We start from the raw sequence: 22,296 nt of genomic DNA, 5'->3' as shown, positions 1-22,296 counted from the left end.
CTTTTCAATGATTTTGGTACATTTGAAAGCCGTTCCCCTATTGAAGAAGGCCTGGCCGTGCCAGGGGTAAACAAGTGATCAAAATGCCTATGTATTTCTTAGATAAATACCTTAGTCCCCTATTATTATACTAGTGACTTTTTCGGAGGCCTGTTCTATTGTTACAATATTAGATGCCAGAATGTTATGTATATTTAAATCGCTAGAAAAAAAGCCTTTTTAAAATAAATGGCCAACTTTAATTTTATTTACAAAAGTAACATTGAAAACATTTTTGTCCATAATCTCGCTTCACAAATTGTTTCTCTCATGTTGTGCTGTCTGATGGACTTTTGTTGCGTAACAGTTAAACAATATGTAGTATCTCATTTTCTGCACATTATTAAATCTGTCTAATGTGTTGCATTCATATACATTTTTACATTTACAGTGTGACCACCCCATGATCTCCCTTACTGCCCCTTCCCTCGAAACCCCACTATGTCTTTACTTTAAAAGGGTATTGATGAATATTTTTATTCTAAAACACAATAGGACTTTTTTTCTGAATTAAAAGTTACATTTTTTACTCACTGGTTTCAAGACCAGGTTTTTTTCCAACAAAAATATGACAGGAAACCACCAGAATGAGTGAGGTCACAGAGTGCAGACTGTTTACATGTCAGGAATGATGATTACCTTTCACTTATTTTAATCTCTATCTTTGGGTAAAACAAAAGCAATTTGAAATGTGTTATTTCTAAACCGAAACAGTTATACAATGTAAAGCAATGTGCTATTCCCAGAGGGTTATACTTTGAATACATCTAAATTGCTGATTATTATCATTTAAAAAAAATAGTTCACCACATAGCTTTGTAAATTATCTGCTAAATGTCTACTCTTTACAAAGAGAGGCGCTCTCATTAAGAGAAATATAAAATCAAGCAATCTTTATTGTTTTGGTTAACCATCTTTTATAATCTTTGCTATACAATCTGCAAAAAATGCACTTCATAAAAAAATTAAACATTCGAATTAAACAACCCTTTGTCAGTCAATTGTAATAGTCATAACATTTAATGGACAAGCATATCAAACTTAGACATCCTAAGTTGAGCTACACTGCTCAACCTTTTTCAGTAATATAATCTTAACCTATCATTAATATTTCAAGGTCTTTTAATTGTCAGGTATTCTTAATACTACATGTTTTGCAGTGCCTAGGGTCTTCCTAAAATTTTAAATATGGTATATATTCTACATAATATAAAAAGTGCACAAGAGCTAGTGAATCCTGAATATTGGTAGTCAAACAACTGTTATATTGCTCTTTTCAAGCGACACACAACATTACTCTACGCTATGACCTGTACAGGCATAAAAGTCATGTTACCTTGCATACATTAAATACAGCAAAGTCATTTTAATTACATTTAACTATATGTTGTATTTTTCATTGTAGTCACAAAGACATTACTGAGTGACCTCCACTGTGAACAGGATTGGGTGGAGTGGGTGAACCAAATAAATCATGGTGTCTTTGCCAGCCAAAGCATGGTTTTAAAAATGCTTTGCAATGTAGCACAGGCTGCAACCATGGAGGATCACAAAACTGCTATAAAGAAATGTACAAGGAGCCACATCTTGAAGACGTGTAATCAGTTTAGACCATGGTTCCCTCACAAGTGGATGCCCGAAGTCAATGTAATATTTAATAAAACTCTATAAAATGTGTTTAAATGATGCTTTACAATATTTCTATAAAATGTAATATAATAGATTCATTTTATAGTGCCTCCTGAATGGGTAAGACTGGTTCCAAGGCGGTAAGTGCTATTTATTTATTTTTTTAAATAAGCACTAGCTGCGTTTTTTTTTTTTTTTTTTTTCCAGGCTGGAGGAGCCCGGAAAACTTAGAAATAAAACCGCAGCTTTAAAAATGTATTTATGTTTGCGGTAGCTTTTGAAGCGACCGCAAACATAAATACAACGTTATTGTGTTTGAAAACGCTGCGGTTTTTCTTTCTACGTTTCTCAGGCTCCTTAGAGCCTGAGAAACTTAGAAAGAATAACCGCAGCGCTTTCAAACACAACCGCGTTGTGTTTCTGCCTGCCTTTGCTTTCACTTTGGGTCTCCGGTGCTCTCCTGGGCTGAGCCGGAGGAGCCTGAGAAACTTAGAAAGAAAAACCGCAGCGCTTTCAAACACAACCGCGTTGTGTTTCTGCCTGCCTTTGCTTTCACTTTGGGTCTCCGGTGCTCTCCTGGGCTGAGCCGGAGGAGCCTGAGAAACTTAGAAAGAAAAACCGCAGCGCTTTCAAACACAACCGCGTTGTGTTTCTGCCTGCCTTTGTTTTCACTTTGGGTCTCCGGTGCTCTCCTGGGCTGAGCCGGAGGAGCCTGAGAAACTTAGAAAGAAAAACCGCAGCGCTTTCAAACACAACCGCGTTGTGTTTCTGCCTGCCTTTGCTTTCACTTTGGGTCTCCGGTGCTCTCCTGGGCTGAGCCGGAGGAGCCTGAGAAACTTAGAAAGAAAAACCGCAGCGTTTTCAAACACAATAACGTATTTATGTTTGCGGTCGCTTCAAAAGCTACCGCAAACATAAATACAACGTTTTTAAAGCTGCGGTTTTATTTCTAGATTTTCCGGGCTCCTCCAGCCAAAACTTAGAAAAAAAACCGCAGCTAGTGTTTATTTTTATTAAAAAAAATAGCACTTACCGAGATGCAGCTGCAGCTTTTCTGCCTGTAGTCTCCAGTCCCCGTCCTCTGCGTACAGCACCAATGAAGGAAAAGCCACCCAGTGGCAATGTTCCCTGTAAGGTGCGCGGCTGTGCGGCCGCGCACCTTTGATTCAGGAGCCGCGCATATCCTTTTCTTTACCGCGCAGTGTGCTTCCCAGCCCTCCCTCCCTTCATTATTCATTATTCTTCATAATTTTTAGGCCATCCCTAGCAAGATGAGTGTGTGGCCACCTCCTACTCCATAGCCCACCGGCTAGAAATGGTCTGAGTGCCCTCAAAAGAACGTACTGTGCGCCCGTAGCGCGGTTTCCCCCCTTGTCCTTCCGGCTTCCTTGTGTGCCTGACCCCGCCTCTCTGACATCCCCCGCTCCTGATTGGAGCAGAGATTCCACCAGCAACATAGGCCTAAAGACCTGCTGCATGCGCGGCCTCTGAGCCATTTTCCCGCAATCCCTGCCAAGATGAGTGTGTGGCCACCTCCTACTCAATAGCCCACTGGCTAGAAATGGTCCGAGTGCTCTCAAAAGAACGTACTGTGCGCCCGTAGCACGGTTCCCCCCTTGTCCTTCCTGCTTCCCTGTATTAACTTTAGAGACTGGCTTTGTGTAAGGTCAGATTGAATCAGGGTCGTTGCTAGGGGGGGGGGGCTAGAGGGGCTATAGCCCCGGATCCTTTGCTTGTAGCCCCAGATGAAGATCGCGGGGCTACAAACAAAGGCTAGCCCCGAACATTATTTGCCTGGAATAATTTCCTTTCCAATGGAAAGGAAATGATTACGCTGACGAGTGACGGCACGGGTAGATGCAGGCCCAGCAGGAGGCAGCACGTTCGTGACTGATTAGATTGACAATCCAAGTCAAAGACACAAACATTGCTGCCTCCTGGGGCTGGCAGGCCTGCATCTACTCGTGCTGCTGCTGTGCTGATGGCTCATGTCCGTGGCTGCGCAGTGAAGTCTGCAGCATTTGCGCATAGGGAGCCGAGCCACCGCCCAGCCCCGGGCCCAAATGCACGTGCCCTGAGTTCATCCCGCATGCGCACTTGTGCAGTAGTGGTGTGAGAGACGCCCCGTTCCTGCACAGTGGGGCTGGCACGTGCTGCTGACTGCGAGGACTAGCTCCGAGCTCGAGCTGCTACCACCTTCCTGACCCGGCCCCCTGTGAAGAATTTAAGAGCTGCCGCCCGGCTCGGGCCCCATGCCATGCAGCGCAGTGTGCACCTAGCCTAGGTAGGTAGTACTATGGTATGATGGATGCATAGAAGAGACCTTGCTTACCGACAGAACGAGAAACCATATGTATTGTGCACCAGTGCTTAGTGAGTGCTTTGGCACCTGCTCCCTCTGAAGTTCCAGTGCCCAATGTTGCTATAACCTGTGAGTGGGTACTAGTACAGTGGAACCACTATCCCCATGTATGCCATGGAGTGGTTGTATTCTGAAATAAATGGTGCACAAGTTGGTTGGTTGTGGAGGTAGTCCCCGCGTGTTTCTTTTGGCAAGAGGGTGCATTTTGTGGCTCCAGGGATATTCGGTTTTTGCTCGGAAACCGTGGTCGTATTACGACGACACAGTGCAAGCATTCTGCAACATTGGATACATGCAATGATTGTACCTACCCCCCATCCCCCATTCAATATAGGCATGTGACAGTGAAAGTGTGTGGTGTGCCTCTGAAAAGCTTGTCAGTCTCGGCCAGAGTCAGTCTCGGCGGGTCGGCGACAGGAGCGCCGAATAATCGTCTGATTTCCCTGTAATCCACGTTTGCTTACGCCGCCAAAGGAGAGTCTCAGATCTAAAGGAGACTCACGTTGCCATCCTAGTGACAGAGGCCCCGGGCTAAGTGTGTGTTCACGGAGAATGGTATGTGTGACATATTCAGTGCGTGCGTGGTCTGGGACTTGCTGACAGCTCTTGGGAATGGGATGTTGTCTCTCCTCCTAGCATCACATTAGAGCTGTGGGAATTGTGCAGTGCTTTGCTGAGACTCTTGCCCTCACCTGACCTCCATAAATACTTCCTCTTTTCGAAGATGGCCCAGAAAATAAACGTGGCCGTGGGCCCTAGTTTGTAGATACCTGTACCCGAACTGGAATTATATACATCAGAATTGCCGACCTGCCTGTTAAGTTTTGATAGGGAGAGACGCATATGTTTTGTGTAGAACTGCCACTGTGGTCCAAGACTGCTCTAGCACGCCTCAATACTTTGTAAAATTACAGAATTATAAAAATCAGCCGTTAAACTCGGAAAATACAGTGCTGTAGCAAACAAAGGGGCCTGATTATCCTTTAAATATATAGGTCTACAACGTTATCTGGACTATTTCATGCTTGAACTATATTTATGTTGTTAATGCCTTGGGCTAGGTTGCAGATGTTTCTATCGGATGTGAACATTCTACAACGCCCTATGCTTTCATTTATGAATGTGTTCGGCATGTTAAATCAAGAATACATCTCCCAGAATGCACTACCTGTAACAATCTCAGTCTCACCCAATTCTTTTTACACCATCTGCGTAATATGAATGCATTCCCCTTCACAATGTATATGCAAACATTGGATTAACAGGGGGTCAGGGGGCAGACATGCGTTGCAATACCCGTCTGAGGAGTTGACATTAGATTGCGTGCGACCACCGAACTGTGCAGCACCCGAAATGCTGACCCATAATCACTTTCACAAATCTGCTAAACACAAATATTATGCGCTATGCAGGTTAATGAGAAAAGGATCGCAGATTATCTCGTGGTACTGGTGCGAATAATTGCCGGCTGTAGCTAAAATCAACTCTCGCGTCATGCATGGGAGGGGGAGACCATGACAAGAATGGGTATTCGTCATGATGAATTGTGTTCAATTTTGTATTGCAGCGAAATGCAATGCACAACACTGTGATCTCATTTAGGTGTATTGAGTATGAATTTATGCATTTGATCTCCCATGAATTATTCATGGGGTAGGGTATGACGGTGCTCTCATGGGGATATGAAAGGCTGCGGGAGGGTGAAAGATTGTGTTTCAAATTCAAATGCTCATGTCACACATAGCATCCATGTCCGAATTTGCCTCGTTGACTCCATGAAGGTTGGCAGGCGGGTGTTGCACACAATAACGTGGTCATGCACAGATATAGAGAAGATGGCATGCACATTCACATCTGAAGCAGAGGGTTTATAACATTAACATACAACATACTCGTCACGATCGAAGCATGGCACACGTGTGTACTGAAGGACTGTAGAAGCACAGAGGTCAGACCGGCTGTGCACATTGTTGGCACATGCTCTGTACCGTCCAGGGGCTTCATCTGTGTACACTGTAAGCGGGGGCTCTTCGTGTATGCATAATGTGTTTGGGCCTGGGGAGGACACTGTGTGTCATGTGCATACTGTCATCTGAGCAGCACGGCATCCTGTGTACAGTGGCAAGGACACAGTGTATACCAGTTGTCACTGGCCAATAGTGCACGCGCTGCTCAGGTAATGCTGAGTGTTTTCAAGGATCTCGTCCAAGACTCCCTGCTCATCTCCCAGGGTTATCGCTCATTGGATGCCTGTAACCCCCTTTCATACTGTAAGGTCAGAGTGTCAAGATGCAGCGGAAGGGCTTACACCTGTGAACCTTTGTTGGTCTGTATCCACACTTAGTAGCCAGTTCCCTGCTCTGCGGCTTTGCTTCTGCTTGTGGTTGTGTGCAGTTCCTCTGTACAACTATTTTTGTGTTGCTTTGTGTGTCATACCCCACCTTCTATTAAGTCGTCTTTGTCATTAATCATGTTCATGTACTGTTTATTTCATTAAACCAATAGAAAGCATTTCCTTTATATTCCATACATTTAGTGAATGGAGAAGCTAATGCTGTGCTAATATTAATTTGTGAGGCAGAATCTGTGTTCCACTACAAGAACCCCTCTGTTCTTGACTTGTACCAACCCATCATAAAATGAAAGATCTTGCTAATGTTTAGAGATGTAAAAGGACACAATTTGAGATGAGCTAAAGTCTTGGGAGGAGAATAGAGCACCCAAATGTCCCTTGAAGTAGAGCTTGTTGTGCCGCAAATTCACATTCCTCGCTTGCACACTGTGGAATCTGATCACTAAGCATTGCTCACTGGTGGGGCGCCGCGCCGGTGCCGACCACCCCCGGTCTGGCAGCGCATCACTCAGTTGCGCACATGACTGAAAAACAGCCCGCACACAACTTTTCTTTTGCGCACACAGCCCAAAGAAATTAGAGGGAACATTGCCCAGTGGTAGCTTTTGTTTACTACAGCTGGCTAGCTTTTCCTTCATTAGTGCCGCAAAAGCCAAAGCGAGCACAACGGCGGGCATCCATTTCACAAAATGGATGCCCCCATGTGCTATCTTTTAGCTTGAATTGCTCAAAATTTTACATAAGGACTTCAAAAAAAAAAAAAAAGCCAATCGTTTTTTATTTTATATTGCCTATCTATTTTTGAAATAAAATTTTTTTGGGCGAACCATTCCTTTAAGCAGTAAACATCTGAGTCTCTAAAAGGCCCACCCTGATCCCTTTATATCTCCCAGGTCACCCATTGAGGCCAGTTGGACAATTTATCCCAATTAACTAAGCTGGTACTGAAAGACCACAGTTTGCATTAGAAATTCAATTGCCAACTTTTAAAATCTTATTGACTGCAAAGGACCATTTTATGCGTTTTATAGGTTGTGGTTGGTAGTGTAATGAACTCATCAAATCTAGCTACTGATTGCGTATTTGCCATCTGAAAGTAGATTTAGATTAGCATAATTCCAGTGCCATATGATGTTATTCAGTATGACTAGATCACTGCATGTTTCATTTCTTTTCGTGTGCTGTGGAATTCACAGCAGTTATCACAATCATTTCTTGTGTGTCCAATGGGCAACCAATATTTTATTTAATCTGCAACAGTTATGGGTAATTTAGTAATGATTCATTTTCATAGAATGTTCCTTTTGTCAAATGTGCATCTTATTTCCCAATAGGAAATGCGTGTATTAATGCTCTTGGTTTGGAATTGCTATGATCACTCAACAATGTTTTTAGCATTCATTCATTATTTCTAGCCTGTACATGGCATGATTATTTTGATTTATTCATATTTTCAAGCAGCGATGAGCTCATGCCTATAAATCAAGTGTTTGCTTATTGGCATTAGCAAACAATGGACTGGAGTGTCGAAATGAGCCTCTGAAGTATGCATACCCGGGTGGTTATAAAAACTGCACACGCTACTCTGTTTTTCATTCGTTATTTCTAGGCACCTACAAAAAGTAAAAATGGGATCTCTGTGACATACAAATAGTAGAGCAACCTCATGAGTTTGATATATTCGAAAATGATGGTGATATTCACATCAAAACACTGAATTTATTTTTACATGAATAAATAGGACCTTCACACTGCATCCATGAGCAAAAGTTTAATTAATTTGATGAATGGTGTTACATTAATGCCAATGTGTTTTCTACCCACAGTGTGCCTTGCGGTCTACAGTATGTTTAATCAACCGTTGTTCTGAAGTGATGATATTGTTATTGCCACTGGTAGCCTTAAAAATCTCGAGAGTCTGATAGATAGTTGTAGGGATTTTTCTGAGTCTTTTGAAATGGGTTTTTCAAACTTCGCAATACATCTGGTGGACTTGGCCAAGGGGTGTTTCTGGCTGGTCCCTCTACCTCCCTTTGGCTCACTTCACCCTAACAGCCATGGTTAGCAGGAATTCTAGAGCTTTGTAACCCGTACTGTCTAAGCTAGCCTCTCTGCGTTGGAAGGGCCTAAAGGCCAAGGCCTTATCTAACTACTCTACCATTGGATTTTTCTCAGATATTCATGTTAGAATATTCCCCGTCAGGCTGGGAATCCTCGGTAACATTAAAGGAGTTTGGATTTAAATTTTAAAACTGCTGTCACTTTAGTGCTCGATTTAGTCATTTTGGGTCATATTGCCCCACAGCCAATTGACAGCTCTCCCTTAGATATGCCCCTGGAGGCCATCATTAGATTTTTCTTTTAACCATATTTTCAGTGTTTGAGTCCTAAAACAATCTCTCTGTTCTTCGTTTGTTGATTGTTGATTGTTTTTGTTTTTCTACTGTTTCTTCAATTCTTCACTACACCACAAACCTACTCTGCCCATGAGTGGTGGTGTTCCAGCTTCTTAATGCCCCCAATGGAACCTGGGCTCCCTTTCATTGCAGGCTTGGAATTGTGTCATAGAACCCATGGCTGATTTCCTTGACTGTATTCCGTCAATGTCTGTGACCGCTACGACTACCTAGTCCACGACAAGCATTCATTCTCCCTTGTCTATGGCTCTGAGATGGGGTTCCCAGTCTGGGTATTCACACTCTTCGCTTTCGACCTTGCCAAGGCCTCCTCTTTCCCATCAATTTTTTATGCTAGCTCCCCTCCTGCTTGCTCGAGCCTTCTATGATTCCTTCTGATGACATTACATTGTGCACCCTGTCAGTGAGGCAGATTTTAAACGTCAAGAAGGTGTGTTTTCTGATGACTACTCCAGCTGGTGCTTCAGCGACTATTCCGCCCCCACAAGCTATTCCTGCTCCCACTGGACCATCACCAAGGCAGGCTCCCTCTCAGCCAAAGCCTTGTGACCTCCCTATGGATATCCTACCAATTTTTCAGATTCTGGTGTCGGAGTTGCAGCATTGGCTACCTGTCCCAGATTTGACTCAATGACAGCTGGCCCATTGCCTGCTCCTCTGCCTCCTACTGGACGCCCCATCACACTTGCTCTTCTTCCTCCTCCTATCAACCTTACAGATACCAACTCAGAGGACGTGTCTCAATGTGAAAGGTCCACTCGTACTAATATCTCTGAGTTTTATAATGTTGTACTAGGGGAGGATGAGCCTGAGGATCCTCTGCTCAGGGATTCTCCCCTTGATGAGATTGGTTCCTTCCATGCCTGCATGTCCAGGGCTGCTAAATTGTTTGATCTCATCCCAGAGGAGCAAAAGAAAGAAGATGTCTTGTACCAGCAGAGGCAAACAAGAGCTGGAAGGAGCTCTGAATTTACTTTGAATACTGATGCGGACATCCCTACTACAAAGTTGTTGGCTGTCTAGGTACCCGCGAAATTGTGCTATACGCACCAATACTGCAGCCACTCCTCTGTCTTCTTCCACCTACTTACATATATCACATTAACCACTTGTCACTCCCCCACCCTTGCTGTGGCCAACAAATGGTGTACAGTATATTTTGCAGACCCTTCCGCCGGCACACTGTCCTCCGAGACACCATGGCGATGTTGCTCAAACATTGATGACGCACAGCACGCTTCCCTCCAGCCAACCACCGGCTGCGTCCAAAGTTCTCCGACAGCACGCCATACTGCAAGCCAATGACATAGCACACATTTTTACAGACCTACATTTCAGTAGTTTCCAACAAAAGTACTGGTCGGATTCCCACCAAAGACACAAGAGCACGCTTTCTGACTCAAGCCCCTGCCTCAAATTTGGTGAAAATCCGGGCAGCTGTTCGGGCTGTTGCCGTGCGCAAAGTTTTTTCCCCCATTCAGTCTATGGTGCCCCCCTACCATCCCCCCGCACGAAACCTATCCCGAATTGGCAAAACAATTCAGAGCCAACCATATACTTTTTTGCAAAGTTTGGTGTGGATTCAGCCAGGGGGGAGCAAAGTTATAATCCGCCAAAAAAGTGGTCTTCGTATGAGTTTAGCAACTTAACCATAACGACTCAGCCGCTACCGCGGGCCATGTAATATATACATATATAGTTCTAGAAAGATGACTAGCAAAATGAATATGTTCATAGATTTACTTTCCCTATCCTGAAAGCAAAATTACGGCAGCAGTCTGCAAACAAATGTGTACCTAAACAGGTCTTGTTTTGGTTTTCTAAACTGTATCCATGGTGAAAGAAAATGCAACACAATATGAGTTCAACTGCTCCAGTGATTATTTCACACAGTATGAAGCCTTATGTTTGCACCTCATAAGGGATGATAGCCTTTCCCCACCAACCGGTAGTTGCTCTTATTCTAATGCTATGCTGAAACATAGTGATGCAGCAGGGAGAGCCACTGGGCTTCCCTGTGCTTTAAACAATCACATAAAAACAACTGAACTCTGAGCCATGAAGCCTTTGGACAACTGATATGGCAGACACAAAGTCAGGACGTTTGCTATCCTGCAGAGACTGTGTGGAACCCAGGACACAGCTCTGTATATCGGGACAGTCCTGCAAAATGTGGGACGGTTGGCCACACTACTGCCAGCAGCACTGTTGAGTATTAAAAATGACTAAATAAGCTCACAAATAAAATAGTTAAATATACATTTGAATCTCTATCCTCATGACCTAGGTTTGCTTTTGATTGAGCTAATTCATTCTTAGAGTAAACAATTTATAAAGGGACTATGTGCATTGTTCTGGTCCTGCACAAGTGCCCAAGCCTCATGGGTATTTGCCCAAGATCAGGAATGCGAGCAGCACACAGGGCGTGATATTGTAGAATCGGTGCTAAGCAAATGGCGCCAAAAAAAGCTCCCATGCACAGTTGCGTAACGATTTATGGACATAAACCTTAATTGTGTAAGCAAGCTTTGTGAACATGCAAGTCCTAAGTTATGTCGATTTATGCTGTGCACGACTGCCCTTTGCATGGTCTCCAGGGGCTCATGTGGCACTGTAAGAAAAGTGGGTGGGGTTGGTTAGGGAGGGACGAGGGATAGGATAGAAGTTGTGCTCTTTTGGTCACAGAGTTTGGTTTGTGTGGGTACAAGTCTTTAAGCTTGTCAGTGAGTTGAATAACCAGGTTTTCAGTCATTTTCTGAAAGTCACGTGGTCTTCCCTTATTTCCTTCAGGCCAAGTTCCATAGTTTGGCTAACAAATGGGAGAATGCAGTACCCCTGAAGTTCCATTTTTCGTAGCGTTTTGTTTCTGTTTCAATGTTGTTGCTTGATCTTTGGTTTCTTCATAGGTTACTAGTGGTTGATTTTGGCTTGGTAGCCGATGCAGACTATTTAGTCTCAGGAGTAGTCTTGCTGCTGTATTTTGGATGCTTTGTAGTTTTTTGTGAGGAGTTCTGTATCTCAAGGTACAGGCTGTTTGCATAGTCTAGTCTTGATCAAACCAAGTAGATGATTGTGAGGGTTCTTGGTAGGAAGTTGGTATCTCTTAGTCGCAGGAGTAGAAGCATTTATTTTGCTTTTGCGTTGCCTAGTTCTAGAGAAAGCCTGTTGTCCATGAGGATTACCAGTGTTTATCACTGACGATGTCTCTGGTTGGGTTCCCATGCATGGTGGCCAGCTCAGGTATGTTTGTGTTGCATTGTCTTCTGGTGGGGTGATCATTATTTCTGTTTTGGTCGGATTTAGTTTGAAATTGTTGTTTGTCATCCAGTTTGCTAGAAGTGAAGAGGCTAAAACATACACAATATGTTGCTGCAGAAACACCACAGCTGGTGATGAGGAACAGGATCGCTCCTGCATACCGGCGCTCGAGTACATCATGCAAGGTGCTAAGCCACCGCTTTTATTTCTACTCACACTAGGGAAACCTTCCATCCCATGGATGGAGTGGACAACATTATTTGAAACCTATCTGGAAGCTATGCCACTTATGGCATGCCCCACTGCAAGAAATAAAGCCATGTTACTGAATGATTTGGGAGGTGAAGGCCAGAGGATATCTGCCAAAAAAACTGTTGATTTTTACCCTAATATACTGTTAATATCTGTTCACACCCTGTATACATGGGGGTGACAATTAGACAATGTATTACATGCAACAAAACGTAGAAAAGCATACAACATTTTAGATACTTCAATCTCAAAGTGTTAAGTTCAAAATCAGTCAGTAAGGGGACATGTTTTTAATATTACAGCCTACACTTCTAAGGGCCTTTCCTACAGATCATTACTGCAGACCATTCTTGGCCTTCCTACATGCTATTATTACGCGTTTCTACAGATGTGATATCGGGGCCATTTATGATTGGTCGAGACATTATTGATCAGATATTGTAGTCCCTTATGCCGCCTTCTTCAGGGCTGGTTCTGTTTCTCTGTGTTTGACTCTTATTTCATTATTAATGTGGTGTATCAATGAGATCCCTTTACAGAATATTTAGGGTATGGTATCCCTTTTTAAATTGTGCATTTTTGTGTATCACTTTTGTTAATATAATTGTGGAAGTTTGGTATTGATTATAAACGTGGTTGAAAGGTCGAAATGATAACTCTGCCAGCATGTCTTACGTTTTTTTACGGATTCTGTTCCAAACGTCTTATTCAACAGGTTTAAGTCTTTTATTTTCTGGCATCCTTCGATGACCCTGTGTTACCCTCTCCTCCACCAGGTGAGCCTGACAATGTTTATCCCTAAGCTAGACACAGATGCGCCAACAGATTCCAAAACAAAGAAAGCTTAGTACTACATTGCATGCATTTTCACACCAAAGGGTAAGGTAAAATAGAAACTGTGGGAAATTAAGTAGTGTTGGCAAACTTTGGAGCGGAGAACATGACTATAGACCTGCTAAATGTCCACATCCATAATAAAAAGACACAAGGAAGGTATATACTAGAAAAGTAAATCACATTGGATAAGGCGATGCAGATAGCCAGAGCAGCAGAAGAAACTAGGCACAGAAGGGAACCGTCTTCCACACAACTCTGTACAGAACCCAACTCTATCAAGGTCAGAGGTAAACATTAGTGACATGATAAAGTCCAATCCAAAGAAAAAGAATCGTACAGTCAAACTGAAAAGATAAGTTGCCAAAGGTGTGGTGGCACGCATCAGTCATGTGGCTAATAATACAAGGTGTATTTGTATTTTGTATTTGTATTTATTTATTTGTAATGCACACCAAACCCAAGGGTAGCCAGGCGCAAAGGCAGCAAGAGGGTTGCAAAAGCTTCGTTACATACAGTATGGTGAGGTCCAGCTGGGGTTACATTGCCGGACGTATCACGCCAAATAGGAGGGGTAGAGCATGTACATTAGAGGCAGTACTATACATATTTACATTCAATGAGTAGGGTAGAGCATGTATATTAAGGGCAATACTATAAACATATTTACATTCAATGAGGTGCCACATGGTATTGGCGAGTCCGGGTCTCTAAGAGTCGTTATGAGCCGAGAGATTTGAGCCAGTGGACGGTCCTGGCTCTGAACTGGTGGTAGGGTAGGTCCTCCCTGCAAGTAGGAGGGAGGGAGTTCCAGAATTGCGCTGCTTTTACTGGAAAGCTATTGCCTCCAGATGTAGTACGTTTGAACCTGGGCACCAGTAGAAGGTTGGAGTTGGCCGTTCTTGAGGGGCGGGAGAGGGTAGGTCTAGTAAATCTGGCGATGGGTATTGGGGGGCTGCTTGGTGGAGGCATTTGTGAATCGGAGACACCGATTTAAGGAATATCTTGTCCTTGGTGGATAGCCAATTGACAGATCTTCTGGAATCGGAAATATGGGCTTTCTTTGGGATACTAAGGGCCGCTCTGAGGGCATTATTTTGGAGGATTTGGATTTTGTTAGAGATATATTTGTTGCAGCCTACATATAAGGCATTGCAATAGTCCAACTTGGACAGGATCAGCGCCCTGGCCAAGGTGGTGCAGTTGGTGGGGGAGAGAAAGGGTTTGGATGCCCTGATGAGTTTGCAAGTGTAGGAAGTGGCGGATGCCATTGCGTTCACTTGTTTGTTAAGGGTAAGGGTGGAATCTAGATAGAATCCGAGGGTTTTAACCTCCTTAGCTACCATGATTTTGTTATCGTCAATTATGAATGATGAATATTTGTGGCCCAGTTTGTTGAGGTAGTGTGTAGAGCCTAGAATGAGAGGTTCCGTCTTGTCATCATTCAGGCATAGACCGTGTGAGGACATCCATGCCTGGATGATGAGGTACACTTTATTAACGAAGGCCAAATCCTTGTCATAATCCCCCGACAACGGGATGAGGATCTGGGTATCATCGGCATAGTTAGTGTAGGTGATACCTAGATCATCAAAAAGGGGCTTCGTGAAAATGTTATAAAGTGTAGGGGAGACGCAAGATCCTTGCGGCACGCCGCACGTGATAGGGATGGGGTTGACTGCTGATGATAATGAGAAGACTCTCATCGTTCGGTTATTAAGGAAGGATTGGATCCAGTTGGTTTCTTCTTGTGAGAAGTGGGCGGCTATTTGTAGGTGGTTACACAAGATCTCATGGTCCACCAGATCAAAGGCTGCGGAGAGATCAAGGAGAAGCAATAATGCTGTCTTCCCCTGGTCTCTCAACTCGTCTATCTGTGTCTTGAGATCTATGAGTGCGGTTTCTGTTCCGTGTTGTGGCCTGAAGCAAGCAAGCAGCACTGCATGCAGTGCATAATGTGCTGAATGCAACAAAGTGGGGCACTTTGTCAAAGTATGCAGGCAAAGAGTCCCCATGTGTACCATCTCATGATACATCAACATATATTTTTCAGGAAATTAAATATGTGCTTTTCCATGGACATGCAACAAGCTGCCTTTGCTGGTACCCTCTAGCTGCCACCTCGTTCGGGCAGTGTTATATCCTTGTGGCATTTTACTCCTGTTTTGGCTACATTAACCGCTTGCTGACAAAAATGATCAATAGCCTTTCATTGGACATTTAATGTTTCAGCTCCTCGCTGGATGTCTGTCCCAGGATAATGTGCTGATTTAACATCATCACTACATTCCTTAAGCACCCCCTTGGTGCCTAAGACTGTTTTTATTAACTGTAGACAAGGGGGCCTACAAACATTATGTAGAAATGAGCCCCCACAAGCCCGGACACATCTTCAGCCAGCTATGCGGGCAAGCACAGATGCTTAACAGCTTAAGCAGAAGACACCCCCTAGGTGGAGGAGACCTAACAATACTCTTGGCACCGTGGCAAACAGCCGATCTGCAAACCCCCCATTCAAAGCCAAAATAGATCATGATAATGATGTTATTTATATAGCGCCTTTATCCAAAGCGCTTTACAGAGCACATATTTACATACACTATCACCCAATCGAAACTGGTACTCCTTTATCGATCTCAGAAGGATGAAAGTCTGAGTTGACCGTACAGGGATTCGAACCTGTGACCTGTAGCTCGCAGCAGCGAGCGTTCAACCCGCTGAGCTATCTTACCGGCTAGATGGAGTTGAAACTAATTTTATGGTCTGTCCAGGCCCAGCTCTCACCATCAACCCTATACATATCTAAAAGCAAACGGTGAAGAGACACAAAATGTGTCTACACAAAGCCATTGAGAAACCGACTCTTAGGGTACAAGAAATGCCAGTTGGAGTACAAAGGAAGGAATGCGGAAACAAACCTATACTTTATGAAACATGGGCCAGCAGTCCTGGGATGGACAATAGAGCAAAATTAGATATTCAGCCCAGGAAATACAAGTACTGACAGTATACAACTCTACTCCTTTACAAGAAGCAATATATCAAGAGTACACCACTCTGTTTTGCTCCCAGACTAGGGTGCATTGAAGGTTTCAAACATTGCTTTAGAATGAAACCTAGTGCCATACATATTAAACAAAGTGGGTCCTCGCAGCAACATTAGCACCCCAAGAAGGCATCAAGAAAGTATAGAGCGAAGGAGCCATTGAAGTCACTGAGGCCACAGAATAACTCAGCCCGATGTACTGATAAGAAAGACGGCAAACAATGGTCTGCGAGAAGGCATCAACCTCTGCAGTGTTATTCAAGAAATAATGGATAGTGATCCTCTTCCAGCAATCACATAATTGATTCTCACGTTACTAGATGCAAGTGTATTCTCAAAACTGGCCATGCATGATGTTTATCACCGAATGCAACTTCACAAGCAAGCCAGACATCTCCCTTCATGCATTACTCCATATTGCACATTTCAATATACCTGCATGCAATTCCAACTATCATCGGCAACTGTAGTTCAGAGGCTCATGGACTGACAATTGAGAAGCACAGCAAAGCTCTTATACTTTCAAGGCGACAAACTCATGTACTCTTAAAAACGGAGAACACAATGCAGTTCTGCATGAGGTCCTTCTCAAACTGCAATGGATGGGAGTAAGATTAAAGAAACAAAAGTGCATCTTCAGGTCAGAAACTGTCAGTTGCTTGGTCTACACCATCACACTACGTGGCCTACAACCAAAAAACCGGTCTGTTGAAAACTATGAACGAAGCCCCAAAACTACAATCGAGGAAGAATTAAGATAATTTTTGGGCTTAGCCAAATAGTATGTCAAATGTCTTCAATCATTCTCATAATGCACTAACAAAAGGTGGAACTTAGGAAAAATGAACAGTTCAATCTGACAAGAAAGGGCATTTGAAGATGTGAACGGATGTATTCCTAATGCGCCATTCACTCAGTCATTAGACCTAATCACTTGGAACACATGCATCACAACGATTGCAAGTTCATATTGATTGGGTGCCACATTTACCCAAAAGAGCAGGGAACATAGAATAGCATTTGCACCAAGAACCTGGTCCTCAGCAGAGAAGAATTATTCAGTTATCGAAAAGCAGCTTCTAGTCAATGTGTGGGCATCTGATTACTTTAGAAGATCTGTATGGGGAAGCAGGTTCTTCTTGAGAATTAATCATAAATACTCAGCCTAGGAAAGATGAAGTTTCCACTCGCAGGATTGAATGCCTAGCAGCAAGACTTTATCAGAACTTGTTGCAGTACTTCTGAACATGGTGAAATAGATCATCCATACATTTCATATGGGATCATACACTGTGGCATCAATTGAAGACATCAACACTGGCATATGGAGCACCATTTCTGAGTCAGAATGGAGACATTCTATGCTACAAGTTGATGTCATTCTTCAGATCAATCAACATGTGAACAGGTGATGGCTGGATGACCATGTCCTAGCAGCCCCACTGGAAAGCTGCCCCATAATTGGTGTATGTTTGTGATATCCTTTTGTCGAAGAAATCAAACTATGAGATTGAATCTTCATTGTTATAAGTGTGATAAATCTTTAATAGAAGCACTGCATGGTGTAAACAGAAACGGACAGTACATGATCTCCAAATAGTCCTGACGCTGTGTTAACTTGCCCCTCAACCCCATTGCCGGCCATAGTACAACAGATTTAATAGGTTTCTTGGTACATAGACTTTGATACAGTGAAGGAACAATTTAATGACTACAATAGGGAGCTTTTCACTCCTTCCAATTATCACAGTAGACTTTAATGAGGAGGCAGGCAACCCTTGTCTTCCAAGGCCACTCTGGCTGCTGTGAGGAGTCAGAAATGCGAGACGGACACCAAGGTATAGTTTTCTCACAAGTTGCCATTTTATTCAATAAAATGGAGCAATACCAACCCCTATCTTTCCCTAGCCTTAATAGCATGTCCCTGCATAACAAACTAAGGCTAAAGGAAAATGTATCTGACCCTCACACTAATATACACAGAATTATACAAGGTCTGTTTGGCTATCTTAACCTTCACAAAACAACATATCAAGTCAAACTCAAAATCATAAACCGTAATCCTTGTGACCAGGGTTTGACCCCCTTCTCCTGGATCAATTCAGGAATATCTAGAACCAAGTTCAATTTCAAGAAGCTTCTGGGTAACAAAGTTCCATGCAATGTAGCATACAAAGTCTTTTTTATTCAATATATCCTTTCACTTGGCAAAGTGAATATCTTCTTCTAAATGCTAGTTTACACATCAAAGGCCATTGTTAATTTTTCCAAATACTCCTGCTTGACAAAACCAAAGTATTTAGCTCTAAACATAAATTCAAAAATCAAATGCAAGTGTTCTTTTCTCAAATGCCAAGCACTGGTTAGCGCATCGTATTTCATCAAAAGAAAACTTTAGTCAGGATGGTTCAATAGTTACCTTTTGAAATGCCACAGTTCAAGTTCAACAAGACAAGGTCATGGAATCAACACTTCTTTTCCACCACAACCTTTTACCGCAACCACTGTACTTTAAATCATTGTCTTCTTCCTGGTATACTCGCATGCCAGGACTAACTACAATTGGTCCCTTTCCTGGTTTACTCCCCTGCCAGGATAAAACTCCTACTACAACAAGTTTTACTTTGTGGTAAAGCTTGTTCCAAACTGCTTCTCTTTATAGTCTTTTGACTCTTAACAGAATGTATTACATTTCTTATCAAATTGATATTTCGCAAAAGGATAATTGTTCTCTTGTTTGTATTTTGGCTTTAGGCAATGCAGGTTACAGTTCTATCCCCTTGCTTTCTCATATAAGGAGGGCTTTTCTCCTGCAGCCTTTGTTTTCTGGTTGTGCACCCTTTCGGCTGCTGGCAATGCAGGCTACAATAGTTATCTCTCAATTGACATTTCTTTCTGGAAGAGTTGTACCCAGTTTGTCTTGGTATAACTCTTCTACTAACTTGAGAATGTGGCTTACAATAGTCTCCTAATTGGCATCCCTTGTTAGGAAGGTTGTGCCCAATCTATCTGTATTTCAATCTTCTCTGGCTTTGGCAATGCGGGTTACAATGGTCCCCTATTTGGAATCCCTCATTAGGAGAGTTGCGCCCAGTTTGCCTTGGCGTCTCCTTCTGACTCGCTGGTGTTGCTGCGGTTCTCTTTGGGGCTTCTTCTGCTTCTAGCAGCTCCGTTTGGTCTGCTACCATGCACACAGACCTTCCGTGAAGCTCTCGCAGCTCTGTTCACGCTCCAGTGTAACTTTAATAACAGAGCAGTTTGCAGCATGTTGGGAGCTCCTCTCCCACATCACATGGCTTGCTTCAGTACTGCTTCCCGCTGTGCACTCTCTGCATCACCACATCTACTGTAGCTGCTACACAGTGTCATGCTACTCCCACACAACATCATCGGCTTCTGCTTCCTCCTGCTCTCACACCTGAAAGTCCTTTAAGTTTTTAACGCTTCCTTAACTCTGAGCCCCACTTCCTCGTCTCAGTGCTATGGGCATTATGTGACTTGAAGTCCATAAGGTTTATGTTTTCTTTATTATTAGGGTGGTTGCCAGAGTCGGTCTTGCCTCAGAGGTGGGGTGTGGGAGTTGGCAGGGCACACCTGTCTTTTACCTGTGCCTGGCTAAGTGAACTGAGTACAAACTTTTCTTGCTCCATATCTGTTATGCACAATGCTGCACAGTATTTTTCTTTTTGTCTGAAAGGGCTACATTACCCAGAAGTCCTGGCAGTGGAGGAAATGGTGAACAACGCAACCAAGAGGAAGCCGGCGAAGAACTGCAAGACCACAGAGCGATCTACAAATCAAACCGACAATACAGATGCTTTACGGGACACAGACATGCCGTATACAATTGACTGTACCTGTCATACACCATAGACAGCGCTGTTGATGGAGATGCGTTGCCATGGTTACTCTTCGTTCCCCCAAGATGGCGCCTTGTATCTCTGGCTGCATTGCAGGCATTTCATTCCCATGGGCCGTGGCTCTGCCCAGAATTTACTGTGGACAAAGTTATCTGGGAGCCTTGTCACGGAAGCGTTGCATGGCTACTCTCCACAGCGAGCGATCTGTAAGTTCGATCCAGCCTTGAATCCTCTTTTCTAAACCTTGTTCAGACTTCTGTCCCTAACTATTCTCTGCCCTTCCTAGGGATCCGAATTTCCCCAACAAGCCTTCCCTGCACGCTCTACGCCAGCTCTTCTTTGGATTTCCCCAATGTGTTCCGGTTGCCTAGCAATGGTTCGGTACACAACATTCTTCACTTTACTCAAGATCTCCCTGCTACCTCTTCCATATACAGTTTCTAACCTCTCCCACTCTTTAGATTCATTGAACAAAGGGTTGTCCTTACACAAAGATTTCTGCGCCACCAAGTGTAGTTTGAATGAGAGTTTCATTTATTAGCTGAGTATTAGCTCTCTTTGCCCTATGTGAGACACGTGTTTCGACACAGCATGTGTCGTTTTCAAATCAGGGCTAATTAGTTCCTCTATACATGGTCGTTTCGAACTGCGTCTTCATCTAGTGGGATAAATCCCTTCATAAAAAGCCTGTCTTAGTCTCTCTGCGTCGGCTTGTGGAGAACCCCGACCATGTATGTTATCACCTAGAGGAACTAATTAGCCCTGATTTGAAAAAGACACATGCTGTGTCGAAACACGTGTCTCACATAGGGCTAAGAGAGCTAATCTACTGCTCCGGCCACAACTACAAGCTCCTCGACTACGCAGTCAGTTAAGACTCCAATCTCGTTGCTTCTTCAGAAGGGACATGAAGGTAGGTTGGAGGACCCTGTCAGGGAAATAAACAGTTGCGAGGAGGAATTGCAGGGTGGCTGTGTCTCAGACCAGGAGGACGACGACCCTAGGGTGCAGCAGAACTTTATAGTCCTTTGAGGCCAACAGATGGCTATGGCCCGTTGAGACCTGCACCTACAGGTTCTACAGAATTGTTCCTGGACATCCTTACTACTCTGCATTCCCTTGTGTCGGTACCCACAGGCGGCTCCAGTGCAACCCTACCCTGAGCACAGCCTACCAAGCCAAGACATGCACCTCGCCCACAACCACCAATGACTAGGCAGGAAACACCACCCCTGTTGGAGGACACACACACCTAACAGAGGATACAGGCATGACAGACCCTGATTAATGCGATGACTTCATTACAGTCGACGGCCAGCCGCTGGGTGCAGAAGACACCCCCAGGGCGTCCCCGCCAGGTGAAGTGGGTTCCTTCCACTCCATGTTGCCAAGGGCACCAACCTTGTTCAATTTGGTATCCAAAGAAAAGAAAAAGTAGGCATTCTTGTATGAGAGGCGTGCCTCATCCAGAAAGACGATAACCTCTATTCCACTCCTGGTCGACGTGTGGGAAGAAGGCGTAGCCCTCATGAAGGCCCCAAGTTCAGCCACTCCTAGACAGGATAGGATGGAAAAGAAGTAGTTTTTTGTACTCACCACCCAAGTGCCTGAGGTTCCAGCTGTCTCCAGACTCTGTGGTCTCAGCGTCAGCAAGTAAGCGGTCTACAAACCCATCCTCTATGTCCTTGGTTCCCCCCAGACCATGAGGGGAAGGAGTTGTACACAATGGGCAAGAACATTATCCATATGGCCGCCTCGGCAATACCAGCGCATTTCAATAGGGAGATTTGGTAACCTGGGCCCAATCCAAGATTTGCCCCCCGTAGGACAAGTAAAAGGGAGACACTATTCCTATTTCAGGAAGCAGAGGTGACTTCCGATCCATTAGGGTAGTCCTGGATGGGGCCGACTCGGGGTTCCGCCAGATGGGTAATGAAGTGGTGCTAAGAAGGCAAGGATGGCTTGGGTCCACCAATTTCAGGCTGGATGTACAATCGAAGGTCATGGATATGCCCTTCAATTGGGGAAAAACCTGTTCGGCAAGGTGGTGGACGAAACATTGCAGATGATAAAGGCGGACACAGACACGGCTAGATCCGTAAGCACCCTAGAGCAGTAGCGAACATCGTCCGTTCGGTCATCCAGGGGGAATTCAGATCTTCTAAAGGATATGCAACTACCTCCTACCATTAGCCCCCCGCTCCTCGTACAGAGGCTGGTCGCAGGCTTTTGGCGAAGGATCGCAA

Source organism: Ambystoma mexicanum, chromosome 9, assembly GCF_040938575.1.
Source record: "Ambystoma mexicanum isolate Mex_15411 chromosome 9, UKY_AmexF1_1, whole genome shotgun sequence".
Lineage (NCBI taxonomy): Eukaryota > Metazoa > Chordata > Amphibia > Caudata > Ambystomatidae > Ambystoma > Ambystoma mexicanum.
This window is presented reverse-complemented; position numbering follows the sequence as displayed.